The following is a 21089-nucleotide window of genomic DNA, read 5'->3' as shown; positions in this document are numbered from 1 at the left end:
ATTGCAGAAAAAATAATGAGACCAGACTTCCTTAAGATAAACAAAGTCATGTGTTGGTGATTGAGGATTTATTGCTCAGAGGAACTGAACCAGCACTTTGCAGAATGGACAGTCAAACTAGTGGTTAGCTGTTTCCCAGGAAGATGTGAGTGAGAGGCTTACTAAAAATAATCCACAGATTATTTTATTATTCCTTTCTCCTCTTTCATGTGGGGATGAATGATACACAAAGTCCCTGGAAACAATATCAAGAGATTATGAGCAGGTAGAGATTTAAAGCCAAAGATATGGGAGCACAGGTGGTGTCCCCTTCTGTACTCCCAATAAAGATCAGCATCCAATGAGGATATGCACAGCCTTTGAAGTCAACTCCTGGCTTAGAGGATGATTCTGTTGAGAGAACTTTGGATTCTTGGACTATGGTCTACAATACCCACATGAGGGGCTTCTGGCAGGAGATGAGCTACACTTCACAAGAACTGAGAATGTCATCTTCGGAAGCCAACTGGCTTGTCCTATCTGAAGAGTCTTAAACTGAAACTGAAGGGGGAGAGAGACAGATTTTTTAGAAGTTAATTCCAAGCACAAATCTCTGGGCAATCAACCAAATGGAAAGGAAAAAGGAGAACTCAGACACAAAAAGAGGGGATGTGGAAACCAAATAGGATCAGTCAAAAGGGACTCAGATGCCTCTACACCAATGCTCAAAGTACGAGGAATAAACCAGGGAGAACTTGAAACCCAAAGGCAGGTCTGACCTGGCAATCACCGAAATTTAGTGGGATGAAACCCACAACTGGAAGACACAACTTAAGAGATTTAATGTCGAGGAATTGCGCAGCAGCTATTCAAATGAAGTGGGAGACACTGACACAAACTTTTAGTTTTACATCCATAAGTATAACATTTATATTGCACAGCAGCTGTCCAAATGACATAAACCTGTGGTGTTACATAAACCTATTTAGCATCTATATTCACAGCAGACAAGATAATCAGGAACACAGGAACATCATGAGATAAACCAATCAGCAGATGGAGCACACAGAAGAAAAGGGTGGAGGAAAAGTGGGAAACGCCCCCTTTACACCCACAGCAACCAATCATTGCATAGATAACCTCATGCAGGAGCCAGCACTCTCCAACCAATCAACTAGAACTCTGTGTCCCGGCCCATTGTCCACTTTACTGTTCCATCTACTAAATTTAGTATCTTAACATTTAAAGTGTTGAAAAGAAACAGACTTAATAAAAGGTGGAGTTGCGCTATATATAAGAAATAACTACAGAAATGCTACAGAACAAAGACAAAAATCTCCTTGAAAGCATTTGGGTTAAAAAGGGGGAAACAGAACGACATCACCATTGGTGTGTACTACAAAGCCCCCCAACCCAACAGAGGAAATAGATGAAATTTTTCTTAATCAGTTAGCTAAGGCATGGAGAAAGCAGAGCAAAATAGCAATGGGGGACTTTGACCACCCTGGCATCAACTGGGAGACAGTTTTTTGGGCCTAGTGGGAGATCCAGCAGGCTCCTGATGAACCTAGCAGACAACTTTGTCCCCCATAAAGTAGAGAAGGGAACTAGGGGGTCAGCCCCACTGGACTCCAATCTCCCTAAGAGTCCTAGGCTGCCTCAACAGAGGGACAGAATCAAGATCACCTGAAGTTTTAATAGCACTTTGCAAGGCCTCGGTAAGGCCACACTTGGAATATCGCAACCAGTTTTGGTCGCCAGGATGTAAAAAACAAGTTGAGACTCTGGAAAGAGAGCAGAGAAGAGCAACAAAGATGATCAGGGGACTGGAGGCTAAAACATACGAAGAACGGTTGCTGGAATTGGGTAAGTCTAGTTTAACAAAGAGAAGGACGAGGGGGGACAGGATAGCAGTCTTCCAATATTTGAGGGGCTGCCCCAAAGAAGAGGGAGTCAAGCCATTCCCCAAAGCCCCTGAAGGCAGGACGAGAAGCAATGGATGGAAGATCTGGATTGAAGGAGTAATTTCCTAACAGTGAGAACAATTAATCAGTAGAACTGCTTGCCTCAGGAAGTTGTGGTTGCTTCATCACTGGAGGCTTTGAAGAAGAGACTGGATAGCCATTTGTCTGAAGTGGTATAGGATCTCCTGCACGGGCAGGGGGCTGGACTAGAGGACCTTCAAGGTCCCTTCCAGCTGTATTATTATTCTGTTACATTTTTGCAGAGCAGATTCTGGATGTTTCCCATTTGGGCGCCTCCCCTGGGCACTGAAATCAAAGGTGGAGAAAGGCCAGGAGACTCCCAACCACTTTAATTCAAAGCCTTCGGGCCAAATCCTGCCTTAGAGTCTGATCCATTTGCTCCCTTTCTTTCCCCCCTTTTGCTGCCTAGGAAAAATGGTCTCCTTCTGTTCCCCATAAGACCCCCCCTAACTCTGCCTTACATGGGTTTTTTTTTAATCCAGTGTTCTTGCCATTGTTTGCGCCGGTTTGAAAGCGTGCTTTTGAAAATGGGAATTAACCAATTAGATTATTTCCCCCATTTTGATCGGTGTGCCACAAGGAGAATGTATTTTGGAAGATGAAATCAAACACATTATATGACAGGTAAAAAAGAAGCAGCTCCTTCATTTGAGTCTTGTCTCGGATACGCTATTTTCTCTCTTCCACAAGGGCTTTTCGGATGATCTGGAGAGGAAAGACTCCCTGTCAGCAGGTGAAAATCCCTCCCTCTGCAGGGCTGATCTCAGCAACTCTGCAAGGCCAGTCCAGGCTAGTCCTGGGAGGAAGCGGTCTGGAAATCCCAGAATCTCTCTCTCTCTCTCTCTCTCTCTCCCTCTCATCTCTCTCATCTCTTTGTGTCTATCTACATCTCTCCCTCTCTATCTTATCTGTCTGTCTGTCTATATATCTATCTATCTATCTCTGTCTGTCTATCCTCTTTCTCTCATCTCTCTCTCATCTATGTATCATCTCTCTCTCTCTATCCCCTTCTCCCTTTCCTTCTCTCCCTCTTTCCCTCTTTCTCTGCCTGCCACCCCTTCATCTCTCTCATCTCTTTATGTCTATCTACATCTCTCTCTCTATCTTGTCTCTGTCTATATATCTATTTATCTCTCTTTCTCTGTCTCTCATCTCTCTCTCATCTATCCATCTCTCTCTCATCTATCCATCTCTCTCTCTCTCTCTCTCTCTCTCTCTCTCATCTATCTATCTATTTATCATCTATCTATCTATCTATCTATCTATCTATCTATCTATTTATCTATCTATCTATCTATCTCTATCATCTATCTCTTCTGTCATCTATCTATCATCTCTATCTATCTTTCTACCGCCCCCTCTATATTATCTAGCTATCAAATTTATATAACCACCCATCTCACAACAAGTGACTGGGTTGGATACACAAAGCTAAAAACAGGTATGTACATGAAATTATTAAAAAAAAAACATTAAAAACAATAAAAAAATTAAAAAGAAGAAATATTAGGCGAAGAGTCGGGTTTTTGAACAGCCATGAAATGAACTGCTGTGAAGTCATCTCCATCCCCAGCGCTTTAATTGGTGGGGAAAAGACGGGAGATCTTCTATAACGAGATGGGCTAAAGATGGTTTGTGCCATCAAGTTGGTGTCCACCTTTAACCCCCCCCCCCAATGGATGGACTTTCTCTGGGGAGCCCCTCCCCCCACTCCTCCAGGTCCTCCCTCAGCATCCCCCTCCCCCCACTGCAACTGAGCCCCTCCCCCTCCCTGCTTCTGCTCCTTTTCCTCTCTTTCCTTCCACCTTTCCCGGCATCAGAGCCCCTTCAACCTCTCCCCCCCCCAGAGCCGAGTCTCCCCGTAACGTGTGAAGGAGGAGAATCGAGAATCGGAGCCTTCGGGTCCTTTGGGGGACGTTTCTCCAGCCCTCCCTCGGTTTCTTCCCTGGGCTGTCCGGGGTCTCCTCGGGGGTCGGGAGGGGCCCCTCAGCCTCTTCCGGGGGGGAGGGCAGAGGACCGAGGGGGAGACTCAGCCATGGGGCGGAGCGTGAGAGTCCCGGAGCTGCCCCGGGGAAGAATCGGGGCTTGTTGCCTGCTGGATCAGGGCCAGTTCCTCGGTTCCGCTTCGGGGGAGCCCAGCGCTTCAGGCCGGGGTGGGGGAAGCGAAACTCCAGCACTTCTCCAGCTGTTGGGGGTTGCGGAAACAAACAAAGTTCCTCTGTGTGTTTGTGTGTGTTTGTGTGGGGGTGTGTGGAGGGCTGGGGGGGCAGGAGGAACTCAGAGAAAACCAAAATCTTCCTGGGGAAACACGAAAAGAGTCCAGGAGTTCTGCTTTGATCAGGCGAGCCATGGAGGCCCCCCCCCAGACGCTGCCTGGATCTGGGACCCACTTTGGGCGACTGGCTGTGTATACACAACTGTGGTGCAGCCTCCTTCAGCTGCGGGGGGGGGGACCCGGCTGTGGCCTGCCGAGGCTGGTGCTGGGCCAGGGGGGAGTTTGACCCCTCCAGCCCCCCATCCCTAGGAAGGATTCAGGCCCCCTCTGGACCCCCAAAGCCCTTCGGAGCAGAACCGGGAATGGAGGATCTGCCTGACCCGCCTTTGCGGAACTGACCACAACCCGAATGTCCTAGAAAAAATGGTTTCCATGGATGTAGTGAAACATTAAAAAAAGAATGTCTGGTTTTTTGGATAGTTTTGGGGGGGAAGTTTTCGGACATTAATGGTTAAGGCTGTAATCCTATACTTGAGGGTATATAGAATTACTGAAGTCCACAGAATTTCTATCCGCTGTCCGGGTTATTTTATAAATTATAAATTTATTCTTTGGTTTACTATGCTGTCCATCCATCCATCCATCCCTCCATCCTTCTTAAAATAGCATTGAGATCTTTCACAAGGGAGAAAACCTGCGCGGATCCTCTTATACATCCCGTCCATGGATATGGATTTTTTTTTCCTTCTTCGTGCAAAATATCCCCTCCACTCCCACCCAGAGGAACGGAGCTAACCTCAAGAGGGTCGATTCTGGGGAGGGGGTCCCAGGGCTGATTCCTCTCCCCATAAAATCCCCCCCACTTCTCCGCTTCTCCGCTTCTCCCTCTGCGCCCAACTATCTCCTCCATCGGGTGAAGTCAAGGGAAACCCTGCCCAGAGACCGATGACGCTGCGGAAGGGAGAATTCCGATTGGTCCTCCTGCTTCTTCTGGGCCCGCCCAGGTCCGAAGTTCGAGGGAAACGCCTCCCCCCTCCCTCCCAATCCAGACCCCCCCGATTCCGCCTCTGGGGCTGGGAGCCTCCGCGTCTCCGTCTCTGGTCTCTCTGGGGCGCTTGTGGGGCGGCGTCCATGGGCTCCGCTGGGCTCCCCCTGGTGCTGCTGCTGCTGGCGGGGGGGCTGGCCCGGATCCCCAGAAGCGAAGGGGGGAAGGAGACCCCCGGTAAGGAGGGGGTGGGCGGGGGGAGGAGGAGGTTTGGGGGAGGGGGGGCTGGAAACCACCCCCGAGACTCGTGGGGGGGGAGAGGGGGAAGAAAGCTGCTAGCTCTTCAGAGGGTAAGAGTGACGGGAGCCGGCGACAGCCTCGATCTCTGCGTGGTCTCCTCCCCCTTCCCTCCCCACTTCCCCCCCAGGAGGGCGGAGAGGGACCCCCTCTTTCCCGATTGCAGCAGAGGTGGGGAGTCGCAGCCGGGCCCCTCTCTGCCCCCCCCAAATGGCCGGGTCGGAGCGGCTGCGTAGAAAGAGGAAGGGGAGGGAAAGCGAAAGCGGGAAACTGAGGCATTTTCAGACCTGAATCCACACAAGGAAAAAGCTGCATTTTGGCCAAAGTATTTTGGCTTCTTCAAAGACTTCAAGTTTTCTTCCCAAATCTCAAATGTGAGGCTTTCAAAGTCAGGCCGGAGTTGAGCTTCGGTCCCTTCCGGGGGAGGCTCTGAATTTGGGGCCAAGAAACCCCCACCCCATAATCCCCCGTTGCTCTATCGGGACCTGGAGGGAGGGAGGAAGCGAGAGAGGAGCATTTGGGGGGGCTCTGAATGGCTCCCCTATGGCTCCCCAAAACAATCCCTATCGTGAGGGGGGCTGGAGACCCTCCCTTTGAGATGCTCTTGGGGGGGCTGCAGGGGGCCTTTTGGGGAGGGGGAGAGGAAACAAGTTTCAATCTCGAAAATCGTCCCAAGGCAGGGAGTTGGGCTGAAGATTAGGGGGTAAAAGACAAGTTGGGGGGACCCAGGGAAGGTGGGCGGTTGAAGGGCTGGGACCCCTCCGGAGTGTCACTCATTGTGCCCCCTTCCCCATATTCCCTAGCCCCCCAAAAGGCAAAGAGAGAGTGGGGGGTATGGATGTTACTTTCCCTCCACCCCAGAAAGTTTCAGCCCCCCCCAATTCCTCCCCCTTTAGATCCAATGTTTCCTGCAGAGAGTAGATCTGCTGGACCAGTTGAGCTTCTGCCTGCCTTTTTCCACCCGGGGAGGATGGAGGAGTCCAGCAGGAAGTTCCTCCCCTCCCCCTCTTTCTTTCCTCCACCCTTCAGAGCCCCCCACAGCAAGTCCTCCTCCCTCTGGCACTGAGACAGTTCCCCCTCTCTCCTCCAGGGGGCGTCTTCCGCCAGTCTCTCACCCAAGGCCTCCCCCTCCTCCCGCTTCTCGTTTGGGTCCCTCCTTTGCTAGCGGCTGGGGACGATGGACCCTGGGGCCCTTCCTGATGGTCCTCCTCCTCCTCCTTCCAGGGAGGGGGAGGGGCAGGACTCCCCTCCTGTTCGAGGCCTCCTTTCTCTGCTTCCCCTCAAGCCTCCTTTTGAGGACCAGGATGCCAGGAGGCATGGTCCCCTTCAAGCCCTTCTGGGGAGCCATTGGGGGACACCTGAGACTCCCCCTTCACTCACCCAGCCATTTCTGCCATTTCTCTCCTTCACAACTGGAGGGCCCTGCCCCATTTTGGCACCCAACGCCTCCCTCCCTCCACCTGAGACCCCAGAGGCCTTTTCCAGGACTGCCCACCTATCCCCACTGCCGCCCCACAGCCCTTCCTGCCTTCGGGTCTGAAGCCCCCTCTCTCTGGGCAGAGGAGACCCCTAGAGCAGTGTCTCCTGCACAGTTGGAGGGTCCTTCTGCTTCATATCCTGGGTGGAGGACCCCGTCCTGACCTATGGTCCCCAACAGGGAGAGTCCTGGGCGAGTCTCACGTGTGGCCCCCAACCGGAGCTCATCTGAGACCCCCCCCTCAGAAAAGGCCCTGAGTGGTCCTGTGGGCAACGGCCTTGATCTCTGGGAAGGTCGCCCTGATGTCCATCTCCCTGGTCTGAGGGCTCCTGGGCAGGGGGTGTTGGGAAGGGTCTCTTCCCCAGGGCCTCTTGGGGCCAGAGCAGAAAGTCCAGCCGAAGCCATTCCTGGTGTAGGAGACATTTGCCATCAGGGGGGAGGGAGGGAGGGAGAGCAGCTCTGCAGGAGAGAGGAAAGATCAAGGGGGCAACTCTGAGTGGAAGACCCCTCCCTTCTCCCCAGCACCCCTAGATGCCCCTAGATAGCTCTCCCACTGAGCCTTGCCCCCTCCGGAAGCCATCCAGGCTGCTTCTGCAGGATTCCCCTGGCTTCGATCTCCAAGGGCAGATTTTGTCTCCCTCCCATTCCTCATCTGGGGCACATAAAGACTAGGTCGGTGGAGGAACAGTCTCAAAACCTTACAACACAATGCCTGTCTTCACACTATTAGGAGATCATTATGCAGTCAACATCACCTTAGATGCAAACTAAATACGGCTACCCCATATTTTCTGGGAACATAATTATGGGCTGCCACCTGGGGGAACTCGGGGAAGTATGTATTTAGGGACAGTAGCAACAGGCTTAGTTCCTTGCATCATCAGGGAGAGCCAGCAGGTGTAGGAATTTCTCACTCTCCCGTTGGACTCTTTTACTCAGCTGAACAAGAAGGGCTAGAGAAGAGAGGAGAAGATTGCAGGGTTTACTAGGCCCAAACCTCCTTTCTTCTCCTGCCAGTGACAGAATTGGAGTTAGAAAGGGCTCTTTGCCTTGAGGGGGGAGCCCCTTTCTGAGGACTCTCCCCTGCCCACCTTGCCCTCACAGGCAGTGAGTATTAGTGGGTCAGTGAGGCTACAAATGGCAAAACTAGCCAATCTGAAAAGAAAGTCAATTATTAGTAAGGTAGTTCTTTGCCCACGAACCGCAGGCAGAGGCTAGCGGTATTTCTAAAAGTGCACTGAAGTCTAGAAATAATGTTGAGCTCCTGGTGTTACCCCAGAAACGGTCAATTATCTTGTGTAATGAGTACTGTATGTGCAGAGAGGGAAGTGGGGACAAACTGACATGTTGTTTAACAATAAAGTGTCAAGCTGTGAAGATCCTTTGCTTTAGAACTGCCATGATGCTTCCGACTGATTTCTGTGTTACGTGTACCCTGCCTGTGTTGTAAAAAATGCTGCATTAAAAAGTTAATAAAGAATGGATATATGTTAGACCTACTTTGGTAATTACTATTTGTATTTTAATAATTATTTTCAGTGAAGTCTGATTCATAGTTGAGATTTTAACATTTTATAGGATGATTTATGCCACAGGTTAAATATTTACATCCCCTTATAAATTTAGACATTGCAATAAAAGAGAAGTAGAAAGTGTGTGAATGAAAGTTGAGAGGGGGAAGGAATTGAATAGTTTCAGGCTTGTATGGATACTGGTTGTGCAAATTATGTTTTCACCTGTGTACATTGTTAGATCACACCCCTTTATTAGCATAGGTGTAATAGTGTCCACAATAGTATCCCTCACATGTTGGCTGTGTTTGTTTGTCTGCATCAGGTCCTATGTGACTCACCTCTGATAATGTGGTTTTATTGTGTAGTCTATTTATTTGTTTAGATGGTATCTAATCAATTTCATAACATCTGTTGGTCTGTCTATTTAACAAAAAGATTGGGCCAGGAAAGGATCCTCTCTCTCTCTCTTGCGGATTTCCTATTGCTACATCTTCATTTCCTTTATCAAGATCCAGGCTGTGCTGATATTAAGTCACTCTTATTCTAAGTTGTATCCAAGGCTATTTCACTTGAGAAAAAATAACCTTAAGAATTTTTTTCCTGCTCCTTTCCAAGATCTTAGTGAATAGCTTCAATCTGATTTTATACTATTTCTGCCGAAGCAACTACATTAGCTGGAAGACATCGGTGGCAAAGTAATCGCAAAGCAATAAATAAATAAACCGAAAGAGAAGAATGAGACTGTGTGAAATTATAGCATAATATATGGTTGAAGAGCAGGCACCACCTCCCTCCCTCTCCCTCCCTCTCTCTCTCTCCCCTCCCTCCTCTCCCTCCCCCTCTCTCCCTCCCTCTCTCTATCTCCCTCCCCCTCCCTCCCTCTCTCCCTCCCTCTCTCTATCTCTCTCTCCCTCCCTCCCTCCCTCCCTCCCTCTCTCTCCCTCCCTCTCCCTCCCCCTCCCCCCTCTCTCTCCACAAATGTTTTAGACTTTGATGGGTAGCAATTTTATTTAGATAAAGAAAGATAAAGCGATAGCAGGCAGCAATCTCAGGTCATTGGCCATATCTTGAAGATATCCATGGTCCTAGATGGAGATGGCATTATTTTCCACGTGTCCTATACAAATGAGAAAAAAATAATAAGTTGATCAAAGTGAGTTTAAAGTAAATTCTTTGCTTTGCAAAGCTTTTTGAATGCAAACAATATCAGGCAGAGAATCTCATTATGTACTGTATCTGTAGTATCTCTATTAGAGGAGAGTTTTCTTACCTTCTACAGCACTTCTGTCACGGCCCACAGTCCAGCTGCTTAAGGTCAACATGTCTGGGAGGACATCCTCTGCGAAAGCAGCGTCCTTCTAGACGACGACACTGTTGTTGGGCATTCCCTATGAAAAGAAAAAGAGGAGACAGGTAAACGATGAGTAAAGATTCCTTAATATTTAAATATATTTTTCCTTCCAAGACACTACCTTCTTCTACAGAATTGCAGGATTCCTTTATCAATTTATATTTTTATTCATTTATAACATAAAAATATCAAAATAAAAAGCAAATAGTAAGGAACAACAATAGGGAAAGAGGAAAAGGGGAAATGTGGAAAGTGGGGGGAAGAAACAAAAGGCGTTGACTTCCGATTCCCTGTTGCAGTAAAATAAGGCATGAAAATCGAATCTCAACTTTTTACATTTCTGTATTAGTATGAACTAGCCATTTTTTCTATCAACAAATCAGTCTAATCAGTAAACCCCAAAATCATAGTATCATTTTTTTCCACTTCAAGCACAAAGTCCAGAAGCAGTTTCCAAGTAGAAACAATAATGCTTTTATTCTTTTCTTTTATCAAAACTGTCAGTTTAGCCAAATTCACTCAGTCAGCTTTCAGGCCCAAGGTGGGACTGGAACTCAGTACCCAGAGTTGTCATGTTTTGCTCTAATCACTAGACCAAACTGTTTCTCCATTGTGCCTCCTTATTCAAACAAACATATTTGGCTGAGAATTGGGTAAACCAATACTAAAGTGAAGCGTACCAAAAAAAATAAAGTACAATAACAAAACCCCCAACAAAGTTATTTCAGGAATTGTGCATCAAAAGAAAAATCAATGGCATATTTATCTTTATCAAGATCCAGGCTGTGCTGATATTAAGTCATCAGACAAAATCATTCTTATTCTAAGTTATATTTAAATGGTATTCAAAATGGTATTTAACTTGAGAAAAAATAATCTTAAGAATTTTTTTCCTGCTTCTTTCCAAGATCTTAGTGAAAAGCTTAAATCTGATTTTATACTATTTCTGCCCAAGCAACTACATTAGCTGGAAGACATCAGTGGCAAAGTAATCACTACAATAAATAAATAAACCCAAAGGGAAGAATGAGACTGTGTGAAATTATAGCTAATTATAGCATAAATTATAGCAAATTATAGCACAAAGTCCAGAAGCAGTATCCAAGTACAAACAAAAGTACTTATATTCTTTTCTTTTATCAAGACTGTCAGTTTAGCCATCTCTGCTAACTCCATCAGCTTTTGTAACCATTCATCCAAGATGGGAATGTTAACATCCTTCCAACAATTGCAGGATTCCTAGGACCACAGCAAGTTTTCTCTGACCACACAGATCCATCTCTGCTGATCTCCTGCAGCAGCTCAAATAAATCAGCCATTAACCCAGGTTTGAAGTCTGACTCAAAGATGAATTAGCTGGTAAGCCTACATCTATTAATGTAGGAGGGAAGAAATAATTCTATTTCATATGAAGGATAGACCTTACTGTGATATATTTCTCTCCAGTATTGCCATGGATCCTTGCTGAGTTACAGTGGCCAGTTGCATTGTGTGTTTTGGATGAAGACCTTGAGTGAGCTGAGAATTTGGTAAACCAATGTTAAAGTGAAGCAAATCAACAAAAATAAGCTATAATAATAAAAACCCCAATAAAGTTCTTTCAAGAATTGTGAATCAAAAGAAAAATCAATGGCATATTTTTCAAATCTTTGGAGGCTCATGTTGTCAATAGTCTATACCGTTCAAAGCTATTTCTGTAAAGTAAAACAAAAAGATGTTGAAATTATCCTGCTTTCAGTGAAGATCGTATTTGTTTAAAAAGGAGTGAGTTACCAATCCTTTGTAAATTATCAGTAATTTTATTTCTTACCTGGTTCAGACAGGAATGCAAGGAAAAGAAATGCGAACAGCAGATAAAGGATCTTCATGCTGAGACTGGTTCTGGACCAAATCTTACTGCTGGGACAGACATGGCTCTCTATTTATGGAGTTGTAATGATTGCATCATATCACCTCAGTGAAGTATTGCAAAATAGTTCTTACCTAAGGCAACGGTGCATCTTCCTTGTATTGAAACACTCCTGTTTGTTAGCTGTTACAAAAGCCCTGAGAAGAGCAGCAGACTTAGTTGAACATCTAACCTGCTATGGCTATAAAAGATGGGAGGCTCAGGACTTGCAGTGTCCGAATGGGTCAAAGAAAATTCCTTACTGAATTGCTGCCCAAACTCTACAGTCCACGATGATAATGCTCGGCCATGTTCACCAATGGCTGGAGTTTGGGAAAAACCCTTACAACTAAGTGGTGGAAATCTGGGGTTGGCACTGCTATCATGGGCGACACATTTTTATGGGTGGGTTTTGGGAAAACAGCTGCTCTGCTTCCTGGTGGGTCTTTGTGGCACTCAGATGAAGCACAGACTGATTTGGCTTTCGTTGAAGTATTCCTCCCTCATCCAGGTGATTTCTATTTCTCTAAAGACAGAGAATATGCAGAGTTGGAAATATCCCTGCAGTCTTAGTTGAGGGTTAATAATAATAATAATGATAAAGTTGGAAGGGACCTTGGAAGTCATCAAGTCCAACCCCCTGCTCAGGCAGGAAACTCTACACCATTTCAGACAAATGGCTGTCCAGTCTCTTCAAAAACATCCAGTGTTGGTGCATTCACCGCTTCTGAAGGCAGGTTGTTCCACTGGTTAATTGTTCTCACTGTCAGAAAGTTTCTCCTCAGTTCTAGGTTGCTTCTCTCCTTGATGAGTTTCCATCCGTTGCTTCTTGTCCTGCCTTCAGGCACTTTGGAAAATACCTTGACTCCCTCTTCTTTGGGGCAGCCCCTGAGATACTGGAACACTGCTATCACATCCCCCCTCATCCTTCTCTTCGTTAAACTAGACATCCCCAATTGCAGCAACCGTTCTTTATATGTTTTAGCCTCCAGTCCCCTAAGCATCTTTGTTGCTCTTCTCTGCACTCTTTCTACAGTCTCAACATCTTTTTTACATTGTGGTGACCAAAACTGGAGGCAGAATTCCAAGTGTGGCCTTACCACTCCTTATTAGGAGTCCTGTGGGACACAGAAGATCAACTGAAATTGAGAAGGAGAACTGGGTTCCAAAAGCTGTGAGTGTTGGTTACATTGAATGTTTCCTGCTGCTTCAGTTACAAAGGATCTCATGGGGGCCATATTTTTTTATTACTTATCTCTGCATTTCAGTGGTGAGAATAATATGGCTTTACACTTAGGCAAGAAAAAATGAATGCACAGGTATAGAATAGGTGATACGTGGCTCCATAGCAGTAACTGTGAGAGTTTGGCTCCAGAGGTTTTGGGTGCTCCATCACTGGAGGTTTTTAAGAATAATTTGGAAAGCCATTTGTCTGGAATGGTGTAGGGCTTTCCAGCTTCAGCATGGGATTGGACTAGCAGGACCCTGCCAACTCGGTTATTCTGTAAGTTCTGTTGCTTCTCAGGTGTCGCATCCAGTTGCCATGGATGCTGTAGAGATTTAGAGAGGATTTCAAAGTGAAGCACAAGCATTTTCCCATGCCCTGAATAACACAGTAACTTAAAATCTATTTTCAAAAACAAAATACTCAGACTTAGTTACATATAAAATCATCCTAGTTTCACAAACTAAATATGACTTTTCAACATTTGCCTATTTTTCACCATCTTTTTCTCTTTTGTCTTTTTTTCTTCTCCCAATCTGTGATACAATTGCTCTGAGAAAGGATCCTAACAGTGAAGGATGAGAAGAATAGAAAAAAAAAAAACCACTGAAAGATTTAACAATTTCTGTGTTAGATGCAGAAATGTAATACAGAAAATGTTAAGTAATCAAGATGCAAAGAATTGCTGCAGTGAAAAAGCATATTTGGAGGGTCTCTCATGGAGTTAATATTGAGCCTGGTTGTTGGTGAGCAACGGGTTGAAAGTTCCTGGCAATGAGTGGAAAAGGTGGTTATTGAGCCACATCTCCTAAGCTTTGCGTTGAGGGTTGGGGCCAATTTCTGTGGACTCCCATCAAATAGCCTTGATACAGGACCTGATAGAAGATGAACATGCAAAATTAGAAATCAATTAATCACAGGTGCACTAAAGAGTAGGAGACCACTGAGACTGAAAATGGCAAAATTGGCAGCCCTAAAAAGAAAGGAAATTAATATTTAATAATGTGGTTCTTTGCCCAAGAACCACAGAAAGCAGTTAATGAGGAAATTGTGGAAGCTGCATCAATAAAAGTGCCTTGAAACCTTGAAATAAGGTCAAACTCCTGCTATTTCCCAAGAAACGGACAATTACTTTGTGTAATGAGTGGGTGCAGCAACGGTAATGAGGAAAGCACAGATGCAAACTGACTTGTTGTTTAGTAATCAAGTTAAGTAAGGTAGAGAATAATAAAATAAGTGGAGACTATGACTTAAATTTAGGTTTAAAAATAATTGAGGAACACTCCATGGTCCCTTCCATCCCATTTTTGTTCATTTCCTTGAGAGTGTGTTTGGGGCTCAATGGAGCCATGAGAAGTAGGATTGATATGTACCAAAACTGAAGAAAAAGGTGATGCCAATATGACATTTGGGTTGCATGTGCTGTTAAGAGGACCTGGATCCTATTCTCATAATAATTATCTGATTTTAGATGAGTCAAAGTCAAAAGTGATGGTTCTTGGAAAATGACAGCATTGCCCTATAGGGCTAATCGATGAGGAGGCAACAGAGCAAGTTCACACCTTTCCTTACCTGGGGGAATTTTCTCTGGGACTGGATCTGGGCTCCCTCAACATCAAAGGAGCTCACTTAGAAGGCACAAGTGAATGCACTGTTCATTTTTTTTTAAAAAAACCTCATAGGTATGCAGCTTCCTTAGACTGAATTATTAAATACAAAATACCACCGTTACTATTATGCACTTATATTGAGCTGAACTTTGGGATTTAATTTATATCACTATTAGAACAAATTAGATCACATATCTGAGAAGTATCTTGAGGGTGGATGAAAGGACTTCAACTGCTGCCCTCAGAGCAGAATTGGGAATTTATACAATTTAGAAAATTAGGGTATATAAATATTTTTATTAAAATTAATGGTATGGAAAATAATAATACTAGTAATAATAGTGATGGTGATGATGATGATATTGGAAGGGACCTTGGAGGTCATCTAGTCCAACCCCCTGCTCAGGCAGGAAACCCTATACCATTTCAGACAAATGGCTGTTAATTAGTTAGTTAGTTTCCATTCGTTGCTTCTCATCTTGCCTTCAGGTCCTTTGGAGAAGAGCTTGACTCCCTCTTCTTTGGGGCAGCCCCTGAGATTTTGGAACACTGTTATCATGTCACCCCTCGTCCTTCTCTTCGTTAAACTAATAAGAGTGCCCAAATGCTATTAGAACAAACAAATTTCATTTAAAACATTCTTGATTTTATATTGGGAACTGTCATCTGCCTGTCTTTTTTGCCACTCGAGAAAAACCTAAAAAATGCTGCACAAAGAATCCAAGATGGTTAAAATAGAGAAAAGTAGGGCGTCTTCAGTAAGGCTGGCACACTGAAAGGCATCAGCTGCTACAAATGTACCTTCCAAGTATTGAGTTGAATCTTCCAAACTCCTTACAATGAATTAACCACAGCTGCTCTAAAGAGTAGGAGACCAGTGAGACTGAAAATGGCAAAATTGGCAGCCCTAAAAAGAAAGGAAATTCATATTTAATAATGTGGTTCTTTGCCCAAGAACCACAGAAAGCAGTTAATGAGGAAATCAGTGAGTGGGTGCAGCAACGGAAATGAGGAAAGCACAGATGCAAACTGACTTGGTGTTTAGTAATCAAGTTAAATGAGGTAAAGAATAAAAAAATAAGTGGGGACTATGACTTAAATTTAGGCTTGAAAATAATTGAGGAACCCTGTTTGAAAAGAATCTGCCTAAATTTCTGTGTGAAGAAGTTGATACTATTTAGCAGTTGTTAGAAGGACATTTGAATTGACCAGGGCTTTTATTTATTGTACTTATGGCATTTTGTTGTCTGGGACGAAGAGTTAGGCTTGAGAGAAGGAACATTTTAGTTCCAGTTATCTCAGTGAACTTGCCGCATGGAAAGTGAAGCAAAGCTTCATGAGGACTTTTCACGTATCCTGCTTCCACCCTGTAATCCCTCAGAGGTATTTTTAAATCAACCAAGCTCATCTCTTCTGAAATACTGAAAGGAATTTGTGGTGCTTCTCTCTGAGAAGAAGGCAGTTTGATAAGTCTCATGCTTCTCCTCCAAATCCCTCACAAAGCTGTTTGAATTTGATCCCTGATTATTCACACTGTAATGCAGAGAATACGAGGAGAACACCATAACGTGTTCAAACGTGGCCCAGAGGAAGCTGCATTTGTTTGGTTTTTTAAAATGGGTTTTATGAAAAACTATGGGACAGCAAGTTGATTACCCAAAACCTTTAAAAAAGGACATAAAATGAAATCCAATCCAATCCTAGCCCAGCCCAGCCCAGCCCAGCCCGCAACCCTTAGCATTCTTTCAGATTAAAAATCCTGTGTCTTCTGAAGGTGAAATGATGGCATGTCAACTTCTTTAGCTTTACTCCTGACTGACTAGAGCAGTGATTCTCAACCTTTCTAATGCCGTGACCCCATAATACAGTTCCCCATGTTGTGGTGATCCCCAGGTGGGTGTGGCCACCAATAAGAGGGAGTAGGACAGCTAGGGAAAAGGGAAAAAAATGGCGGACAGCATGGTTTGGTGACCCCCGTGAAATGGTCATTCGACCCCAAATGGGGTCCCGACCCACAGGTTGAGAACCACTGGACTAGAGATGCTACGTAGAGTTGACTTTGATTAGTACTTGGATGGTGGACTGGACCTTGAGGTACACACAGGTACACTTGGCCCCTGCAAAGTATTGCTGTATATAATGAAAAACTGTTTGGATGTGTCTTTCTATAAAAAACTTTTTTTCCATTGTTTAATGGAATATCAGTATTGTCTCAAATAAAATAATAAAAATCCATGCAAAACCAACCTAGCCGACAACTTTGTCATCCAAAAGATTGGCTTACTGAAGTACTGAAGCATCACTTTGGTGGAAAAAATCAGAAATAAAAAGGAACAATTTAGAGAGAAATGTTACTTAGATTTGGTCATTGGCTTGTAAGAGTGCACTTCATCTGAAAATCCCTTGAATGCAATTGTTTATCTTCATTGTTAGCTGCCTTAGGACACACTGCGAGGCTACAGATCAAACTAATAATAAATATGAGTGTGTATTTCCCTGTCAGATTGTGTCACCTAATTGTATTCTCTCAACAGAAAGGACCTTGTGTTGGATACCGTATGTTGAATATTCCTTTCACACATAAGGCTCACACTCATGACCCATGTGGTGCATCAAGTAATCCATGACTCACCCTTTTTGAGGGACACGTTCTCATGACCTCACCTCCATCTCACCTCACTATAGTTTTAGAAACTAGTCAGTCAGTTTTAGTTTTAGTTCACCAGCATGGCAGCCATATAAACCGAACATATATATATATACAAATAAAGTTCATCTTTAGGGTTGACAGCCCTTATTTGTAAAGAAATTTTCCTTTTTTTATCTTAACTGGGAGATAATTTTGGACCATGTTCAAAGGGAAGCAGCTTTGCAAAGTTTTATGCACTTGAGAAGAAATCTTTCCAGATTCTGCTGGTCAGAAGAGCTTTTCTTGATCATGGTTTTATTCTATTTCAATAAATCTAATGGAATAAAAAATGAATCTTTTATGATAAACGTCACTTCAAAATTAGTATGTTTGGATATTATATTTTAAAATCAAGCATGTATGAAGACTGGAGGAATGCATGCTAATTCCACTATGAGGAGGAACCCACCCGTTGTCAGTTAATGCTTAAATCTTTTCTCAATTTCATCCCTCAGACTTTGTTAAGTAGAAAGGTTTTTTTTTTTTTTGTAATCTGATATGTCAGAAGAAAAAGAGAGGGACTGAAAGAGGCATCTGCCTGCAATTGTCTCTCCTGCAACCATTTGGAAGTGGTCAGAGATTTCATATTTGCCTACTTGAAACCCAGAGATGACTTGGCTGATGTTCATGTCTACCTCCATCTTTACATGGATGGTCATTCCTGACATATTTTCTGTGGCATTTCTCCTTTTTCTGTTTAGTCTCTGCCTCAGTCTAAATGTGTGGGAAAATGCCATCCTGTATTTGTCAAACAGGCTCGAGAAGGAGAGCCAGTTTGCTGCTACGACTGCATTCCTTGTCCAGAGGGGACCATCTCCACTCAGGAAGGTGGGTGACACCACAGGGAAACTTTGTTCAATATGCCTCTTAAAGACACATGTAAATTTGATTGTTTAGTTCTCAATTTTAATGGTGTCCAATTTCTTCCCTAAATGGGATTTATAAGAAAAATATCTTGAAGGATATGGTAAGAAAAAGGATATTGTGGATTGCATGGAAAATCTCTCTTTCATTTCCCAGTTCGGATGTTTCTGTCCATATTTATCTTTCTTAGAAATATGTGTATTCTTTGTAACTTGAGGAATAATTTTTGATCAATGGGTTTTGTTTACCTAAACCCAGTGCTTTTTTCCCCCCCAAAAGAGGTGCCAGAACTCATACACATCATACAACCCGCCTTTCCTACCCTACAAGATTCCATCCCAAAAAGTTGCCGGAACTCCATTCTGGGCTCTCTATGAGAAAAAAAGCCCTGCCTAAACCGACTTTACATTACAAACTGATAGATGCATCGATCAATTATTCATTTAATCAGTTAATCTTTAGTAAGATCATTTATCCTTATAAGCTGAGATATCTAATTGGGAGGAACAATAGAGGGAGAGATGTTGGGTTAAAGGAACAATGAAAACCAAACAGAGAATTCAGCATAAAATCATCAAGTAGATATTTCCTTTCCACCTTTTCTTATCTTTCCAATTTTCTTTCTTGTTAAATACTGTAGTAAGATATAACACCCCCCCTCCTCCAAAAAAGCAATATAGTTGTGCTCCTGAAAGGAAAAAAATTCTACATGCAGTGTTGGGATTAAAATGAACAGAAAGAAGGAGGAAACAGAGAACTAATTTATTTATTTATTTATTTACAAATATTTATATGCCGCCCAATCCCAAAGGACTCAGGGCGGCGTACAAAATTAAAAACAGTCATAAAACAATAACATAAAATAATCCAGTCATACCGCGAGTCCGATCATATCCCGGCCCGCCGAGGACATCAGCCCCAGGCCTGCCGGAACAGGAGAGTTTTAACGGCTTTCTTAAAGGCCGTTAAAGACCAATCTACTAAATGTCCTTTGATACCAATGTTGAATTCATTCTCTTTAAAAATTTGCCAAATCGAGAGAATATGGAAACATATTGCTTCACCTTCTCATTTTTACAGGGTAAAAATACAAATAACACACTCAGTTCCTGTTGTTGAATTTATTTATGAATTAATCTTCGTTGAGATGTTTTTTCAAATTTATTTATCAGGTATATATGGCTATTTCACACAAAGTGACTCTTGGTGGGATACAATTAAACCAATAATAAAAATTAAAACATTGAGGTATAAATGCTAAGAAAGCAAGAGAGGAATACATCAAGATGCTACCTACCATGAAACCAGCACACGGGGCCCTGTTACCAGGAGATCCCCAGGACCATTGAAAGAATCACATTTTAAGGAATTTCTAGAAGGCCTAATAGTTAGGAGACGCTCTCAATTTCAGGATAGTCAATGGTGTTTTTGTGAAGGGGACTATACAACCTGTCCTGAAATAGTCAGTGTTGCAACCCTTCTCAAGTGGTTCTTCATGGATCCAACCATGTTAGACAAATTTATCCTCTGTCCAGTATTTTTGGAGCAGTATATTGAGAGCATGGTTGATGGGTCACTCATCAGTAACTGAGTTTAAACCTTTTTGGGATAAACATATGTCCATCATCTGAATTTTTTTTGAAAAAAATGAATTGAAATATTAAATAAGTAAGAAAACAAAAAACTCAAAGGGCAGACTCGATGCAGCACTAGGTCTTTTTCTGCCATCAGTTTTCTGTTTCTATCTTTTTATCCCATACTCATAGGGTTGCTCTTGAAAACCAGCTGGAATTTATAAAATGGTCCAGAATGCAAAGGCGTGCACAGTGTTGAGTTTCCATGTGTTCTTCCCTAGAACATCCCTGCTGTGCAATCTCCACAGAATCCCAGTTTCTTTCCAGGTGCAATTAAATTCACCTTTCAAACCCTCCATGAGACAGAACCAGGGTATCTGCAGGGTTTCCTCTGCTTGAGGATACCTGCTTGTCCCACCAGAGCAGATATAATTGGCATGCAAACAATCCATTCCCTAAAAGATTCCCACTTTATGGATCATCAGAAGCCTGCCTTTTCTGCTGCAGTTCCTGCCCTACTGGACTTACTCCCCCTTGAAATTGAATAAGTCCCCCATCCTCTTAAACGTCTGGAGACTTGTTACTTCTGCCAACCATTTGGGATAAGGTAAGTACAGTGCAGGATAAGAATCTGGTGGATTACCTCAGAGAAGGGAGTTTGCAGCACCAGATAGCTCTTTTAATTTTATGTTGTTGTTGTTGTTCTTTTTATAGTTGTATGTATTGCGGATTTTTGTTGTTGTTGTAGTATAAGTATATCCCATTTACTGAGACTTTTCTGTCTCTCTGTATCACATCTTATCCAACGTTCTTCTTGAAATTTGAAAGATTATAAAAGAAATATTACTTTCTTTTCTCAGATACCAAAAAATGCACCAAATGCCCAGATGATCAATATCCAATTGAGAACCGAGTCCAGTGTATCCCCAAAAGAATTAACTTCCTGTCTTATGAAGAACATCTCAGCATCATCCTCATCTCCTTTGCTCTACTCTTGTTCCTAATCACAGGCTTTGTTTTAATCGTATTCATTAAATACCTTGAAACTCCTATTGTCAAAGCAAACAACTGGGACCTCTCCTACATCCTCCTGGTCTCCCTTCTGCTTTGTTTCTTATCCTCCTTGTTCTTCATTGGCCAACCAAGGAAAGCCACCTGCCTTCTCCGACAAACAGTGTTCAGCATTGTCTTCTCAGTAGCCGTGCCATCTGTGTTGGCCAAAACTATGACAGTAGTGCTGGCATTCCTAGTTCAAAACCAGGCAATAAAGTGAAGAGATGGTTGGGGAAGAGCTTGGCCAACTCCATCATCATTTCTTGTTCTGCTGTCCAAATTCTCATCTGTGCCCCGTGGTTGGGAGTTTCTTCCCCATTTCCTGACTCTGATCTCTACTCCCAGTCTGAAGAGATTATCCTTCAATGCAACAAAGGCTCTGT

At 43.7% G+C, this 21089-nt stretch overlaps 1 long non-coding RNA gene across 5 annotated transcripts; it reads left to right on the top strand.

Annotated features, from left to right (window-relative positions):
• Positions 1-5229: 5229 nt before the first annotated feature.
• Positions 5230-20729, top strand: LOC120318416. 5 transcript variants are annotated; one of them, XR_005559490.1, is made up of 4 exons: positions 9829-9865; positions 11038-11162; positions 17917-18043; positions 20514-20729. It is a non-coding gene; the product is annotated as an uncharacterized LOC120318416 (long non-coding RNA). The 5 variants fall into 5 exon arrangements; XR_005559493.1 differs by lacking the exons at positions 9829-9865; positions 11038-11162 and adding an exon at positions 5230-5401; XR_005559489.1 differs by lacking the exon at positions 9829-9865 and having other exon boundaries at positions 10295-11162.
• Positions 20730-21089: the final 360 nt, after the last annotated feature.

Source organism: Crotalus tigris, unplaced genomic scaffold, assembly GCF_016545835.1.
Source record: "Crotalus tigris isolate CLP2741 ecotype Arizona unplaced genomic scaffold, ASM1654583v1 scf7180000020216.623372, whole genome shotgun sequence".
Lineage (NCBI taxonomy): Eukaryota > Metazoa > Chordata > Lepidosauria > Squamata > Viperidae > Crotalus > Crotalus tigris.
This window is presented reverse-complemented; position numbering and strand designations above follow the sequence as displayed.